This window comes from Mustela lutreola, chromosome 8 (assembly GCF_030435805.1).
Source record: "Mustela lutreola isolate mMusLut2 chromosome 8, mMusLut2.pri, whole genome shotgun sequence".
Lineage (NCBI taxonomy): Eukaryota > Metazoa > Chordata > Mammalia > Carnivora > Mustelidae > Mustela > Mustela lutreola.
In genome coordinates, this window is record NC_081297.1 from 44,797,034 (window position 1) to 44,803,385 (window position 6,352).

The following is a 6,352-nucleotide window of genomic DNA, read 5'->3' on the forward strand; positions in this document are numbered from 1 at the left end:
AATCAGAGAAAGATAATTATCATATAATCTCTCTGATATGAGGAATTTGAGAGGCAGGGCAGAGGGTTGTGGGAGGTAGGGAGGGAAAAAATGAAACAAGAAGTGACCGGGGAGGGAGAGAAACCATAAGAGACTCTCAATCTCACAAAACAAACTGAGCGTTGCTGGGGTGGTGGTGTGGAGAGGGTGGTGGGGTTATGGACATTGGGGAGGTTATGTGCTATGGTGAATGCTGTGAAGTGTATAAACCTGATGATTCACAGACTTGTACCCCTGGGGAAAACAATACATTATACGCTAATAAAATTAATTAATTAATTAATTAAAAAGAAGTTACTGAGGACACATTTTAAAATGGTTGAAAATCCAAATTTTGAAATTATAGATAAATAAGTAAATAAATAAATACAGGTAGAGGTAAGGCACTGTCCCTATAGAATAATGTAATAGCTATTCAGATATCACACCATCAACCAGAAGAAAAAAAAGAGAACCTGTGTCATTAAAAAAAACAAAAAACAAAAACCCACAAACAAGCAACAGCAAAAAAAAAAAAAAAAAAAAACCTAAAAATTCAATAGGTGGGTTGAGTAGCAGAATAGCCACAGCTAAAGTAAGAGGAGAATCAGCCCAGAAATTGTTCCAAGGTAGACAAAGAATGGGAAATAGAAAATAAAAATGAAGAAATACAGAGAATAAATCTAAAGGCATTCCAAAGAATAGAACAGAAAGAAGAGAGAAAAGAGGATACACTAAGAAAATAGTAGAAGAAAATTTATAGATGATAAAACTACTAAGATTTGCTTAAGTAAGTTCCTATGAGTAGGTGAGTGGTAAAGCAGAACCAGGAACCCAGAAGATTAATATCTTCTTTTCATTCAGCCAGGTTAGCATTGTGTAGATGACATTTTACTATTTCTTGATTAGACCATAAATTGACTTTCCATTCTAGCAGTATGGAAGAAAAGATAACCTGACAACTTTCCCACTATAAATAACTTTGAATGCTAGATAAAATATACAAAATCCTTTTTCAATGCATAGCCGAGCTTTAAGAAAGTAAGATCCCCAGAGGCCAAAGACAAAGAGGTTGCTGACCCTCAGCTACTGTGGGGGCAGGCAGGCGCCACTGGTCTCAGTAACCCGGATCACACAGATCTCCCCTGCTTGTCTTACAAGGCAACCAGAAGCTGAGAAGCAAGCACCATGGACAGACAGACAGCTCCAAGAGAAGTCTTATTGGGCTTCCTGCTCAGTGGAGAGACTGATTCTCCTTCTGCCCCTCCCCCAACTTGTGCTCACACTCATATGCTCGCTCTCTCTCAAATAAGTCTTTTTAAAAAAAAAAAGAAAGAAAGAAAGTGGAGAAATACCTCATTTCTTTTTTCTTCCCTCTATTCTCTCATATCACACTTCCAAAAGAATACCCTGGGGAGTCTACAGAAGCCAAAACTCTTACTCTTCATTTCAAGGAGCTGAGGTCCCAAGAGGATGGACAAACCCCATTGCTCTATTTCCTCTGCCCTCATGCCACTTGGCCCAGTTGTGGGCACAGTCACAGAAGTGCCTGACATTGCAGAGTAACTAAAGCACCAGCTTTTTTGCAAGACAACTGGAAAAAGTGAACCCCAAAGAACAGTAAAACCAGGAAAGCAACGGAGAGGGAGAAGCCAGAGAAAGTGACCCTCTAAAGTTGTTTATGAACTCCTGTGCTCACTCCATGCATATCTGACCCTAAAACACATACCACCAACTTTGAAAACTGAACTACAGCAGAGACAATGGTTCAGATCTCAGGCTGGCCAGTGGGTGGCTCAAACTCAGAATGGCAAAGACTAAGAATTCAAGACTGACATTGCAATCACAGTCCACACACAGAGAAGGCTAGTCAGAACTTGCAGCCCGAAGTTAAACAGGTCAATTGTTACTAATGCAATTAATATCAACATTCTTGGGTGCCTGGGTGGCTCAGTGGGTTAAGCCACTGCCTTCAGCTCAGGTCATGATCTCAGGGTCCTGGGATCGAGTCCCGCATCGGGCTCTCTGCTCGGCAGGGAGCCTGCTTCCTTCTCTCTCTCTCTCTGCCTGCCTCTCTGCCTACTTGTGATCTCTCTCTGTCAAATAAATAAATAAAATCTTTAAAAAATATATATCAACATTCTTCATAGGATTTAGGTGACACCCAGAGTCATATACCTAATACTCATAGTGTCCATGATACAATCCAAAATTACTCAGCATGCAAAGACAAAAAGCAGTTACTATACAAAATACTCCAAAAAAGCAACAATGGGCTCTCTTGAAATAAATACAGAAATAAAAATTTTCAGCAAAGAAACAGAATATATCAAAAAGAAACTTGAGAACTGAGAAATACAAGACAGGGTACATTCATTGACAAAACAGTGTCACAGGAAAGAATCAGTGAACTTGAAGGCAGAGCAATAAAAAGTATCCAGTCTGAACAAAAAACGAAAAAGTGATTGAAAATGCATAAAACCCTGGGACCTATGGGTGAATAACAAAAAGCCTAAACATCTGTGTATCAGATTTCTAAAAGGAGAAGAAAAAGTATAGTGCTGAAAAAAACTTGGAAGAAATAATGGCTGAAAACCTTCCAAGTTTGGTGAAAAACATAAACAGAGATGTCAAGAAACTCAGAGAACCCCAACCAGGGTAAACCCAAAGTAGTCCACGCCAGCACCTACTAAACTACTTAAAGCTAAAGACACTTGTGAGGCAAAATAAAGACATTTCCAGACAAAGACTGAGAGTGTTTCCGATTAACAGAGCCTTGAGAAAGAAAATACAAAGGAAGAAGGAAAAAATGTATCCAGAAGGGAAGAGAGCTGGGAGAAGAAAAGGACGGCAAAGACGTTTGTCCATGTTTATAAATCAAAATAAATATTGACTGTATAAGACAATAATGATGATGCTGGTAATGACACAAAGCCCAAATCTGGGGATTTTAAAAGACTGTGGAAATGGGGTGCCTGGGTGGCTCAGTGGGTTAAAGCCTCTGCCTTTGGTTCAGGTCATGATCCCAGGGTCCTGGGATCGAGCCCTACATCGGCTTCTCTGCTCACCAGGGAGCCTGTTCCCGCCTCCCCCTGCTCTCTGCCTACTTGTGATCTCTGTCAAATGAATAAATAAATAAATAAACAAACAAACAAATAAATAAACAAACTTTAAAAAAAAAGACTGTGGAACTAAAATCCTAGACAATGTTAGTCTATGATATGGGAGGGTATCATTAAAGTTAAATCATTCTTTTTTAAAAAAAATCAGGAGGGTCTGGGTGGCTCAGTGGGTTAAGACTCTGCCTTCGGCTTGGATCATGATCTCAGGGTCCTGGGATCAAGGCCCAAATCGGGCTCTCTGCTCAGAGGGGAGAGATCCCCCTCTCTCTCTGCCTGCCTCTCTGCCTACTTGTGACTTCTCTCTCTCTGTGAAATAAATAAATTAAAATAATAATAATAATAAAAATTTTAAAAAGAATCATTTATTTATTTTAAAGAGCTAGAGAGAGCATGTGAAATGGGGGGAAGAGTCAGGGGAGAGGGAGAGAGAGAATCTCAAGCAGACACCCATTGAGCAGAGAGCCTGACACAGGGCATGATCCCACAGTGCTGAGATCATGACTGGAGCTGAAGACAAGAGCTGGACACTTAGTGGATGAAGCCACCCAGGCACCCCAGAGTTAAATCATTCTAAGGTCCTTTAATTGTTTGGGTGGAAGATAAAGATATTATCTTCAGGCTTTGTTAAGTATACATGGTGAACTTTAAAACATGTAAAAATGGATGAATCAGGTGTTGCCTGGGCAGCTCAGTCAGGTAAGCATCTGACTCTTGGTTTCGGCCCAGGTCATGATTTCAGGGCTGTGAGATAGACTCTGGCATCCGGCTCCACTCTCAGAGGGGTGTCTGCTTGAGATTCTTTCTCTCTCCCTCCGACCCCCCTCACCTCAAATAAATATATAAAATCTTTTTAAAAAAATAAAAAACTAGATGAATCAGACATCGTCCCTGCCATCATGGAATGTCCAGGCTCACAGAAGATAAGAGACCCATATAAAACTAATTCAGATCCCAAATTCAAAAATGGAAGATGCCAGAATAGGGGCATTGAAAACATGCATGTCTGTTGTCAAGTCTATTTTGGCTCTAAAATTCTGCCATCTGTAGGGAGACCAAGACACAAGGTGGTATTGCTCTGGGCAGTTCAGATTCCTGAACCTTTGGGTCCTTTCCACAAGGCTGCTAGCCTTCTGGGGCTCCTGTGTTGTCTGGAAAGAGGGTAGAGCTGTGAGTTGTCTCCCCACTCTTTTTTTTTTTTTTTTTTAAAGATTTTATTTATTTATTTGACACAGATCACAAGTAGGCAGAGAGGCAGGCAGAGAGAGAGAGGGGAGAAAGCAGGCTCCCTGCTGAGCAGAGAGCCCGATGCGGGACTCGATCCCAGGACCCTGAGATCATGACCTGAGCCAAATGCAGCGGCTTAACCCACTGAGCCACCCAGGCGCCCGTCTCCCCACTCTTTACTCCAGAACCAGTTTCACAGCAGCATGTCATTTTTTTCCCTCCAGTGGTTCCTGGTGGAAGAATAGGTAGATGAGTGTGTCTGGGGCTGTAATAGGGAATGCATTGGGGGCAATCTTATACACGGCTTCCAGTAGCCAAGTCTCCTTCTGGCTGCCCTTCCATGACCTCAGCCTTCCACCACTGCTCCACAGCCCTGCCCAGTGCCCTTGACTCAGTTTCCAGGATTCCTTTTCAGCCCAGCCCATACGTTCCCAAATGATCCTAGGGATTTAGGCCCATACGTTATTGATGAGTGGACGAAGTTGCTTGGAGATGCTGCAAAAAAACCACCTTCGTGTCCTCTCCCTTCCCATGACAGATGATGTTCCGTAGGCTCTTGACTGCTTGCACTGTTACTCGTGCTTCATTCTTCTGCAAGTCTCGCAAAAATGGAACCTGGCTCTTCAGCGATTCTGACTGTTTGGAAGAAGGCAGAGATCACTCACCCTGGGAATCGTGCAACCCTCTGGGAACAGGGTTTTGAGAAAACAGATGGGTGTTGAAGAGAAACAGACATGGGCAATCCGGGGGCTGGATGTGCCCAGGAAGTAGAAGGCCAGTGTTCATGGGGTTTGGGAGGCCCAATGACCAGTCTATGTAAGTCTACAGGCCAGATGTTGTGCTGCCCTAGGATGAGAGGTTGGGGAACATGCTAACCCCAAGGTCACTAAGAGACCCCAGGGAGGTAAATTAAGTACTTCAAGGACTCAAACTTGACTCCCATTTGGTCCTCCCCACTCTTACTTGTCCTGGGTACAGTGCCAGGTTACTGATTCCACGAAGCCCGACTTCTTTCATAATGAGGTTGGGGTCTTTGACCCACTTGATCAGATTGCTCAGCAAGTCTTGTCCCAGAGTCTGAGCCACTGACCGGTGCCAGAGGAGCTGTGGGTATGAGGAGACAACTGCTATGGATGGCGAAAGATTCATGATACCCTGCACCCACCTCAGTCCTCCCTCGGTACCCCACTCAGGTAAGGAGTATGTCCGGTTGAGAGCAATGGCAGATCTGTACAAATGGGCTGGAGACTAAGATAAGGAGGGAGGATAATGCTGGTAAAGTTTGAATCTTGAGTCAGATGCTAGGATCCACAGATCATTCTGGAGGCTGAGCTACTGGCTCCCTCCTCAGGCTTTCTTGCCTCCTTTAACCAGGCACCTGAAGTGCCAGAGAAGGAAATCTCACTTTAAATGGCTCAGTCTTATTCTGTCCTAAGTCCTCTTTCGGGGACTACTTATTTAACATTTCTGTTAAGTACTCCTCAGCCCAGGAAATGAATGGCCCAGGCTGTGGGCCCTTCCCCAGGCTTCACCTGTGCATAGAAAGTCCTGGCCAGGATCTTCCGATGGTAGCTGGAGCTATAGAGGTAGTTCCTGACAAGGTTGAGGACCCGGTGCAGGACGGCAGGCTCACAGGTCTTCACAATGCCGCTGGGGTGGGACACAGGAAGCCAGCAGTTGCTGGGGGGCAGGGAGGTAGCAAGGGACCAGTGGGCATGAATAGGGAAGACTGTGAGGGCTGAGGAATCAGGAGACCAGAGGGCTGGGAGGTGGGGAAGGGACAGCTGAAGGCTGGGACTCGGGATCTTGGGGTCAGGAGACTAGAGTGGTGCCAGGGTCACTGGGGAAATAGCCTCACCTTGTCAGGTCCATGATCCCCATGTTGTAAAAACCTGGGGCAGAACAGAAGGTCCCAGCAGTGATGCTGATTTGCATAGGTCACCACTCCATCATATGCAGCAGCCAAGAACACCAACTTCACGACCTCC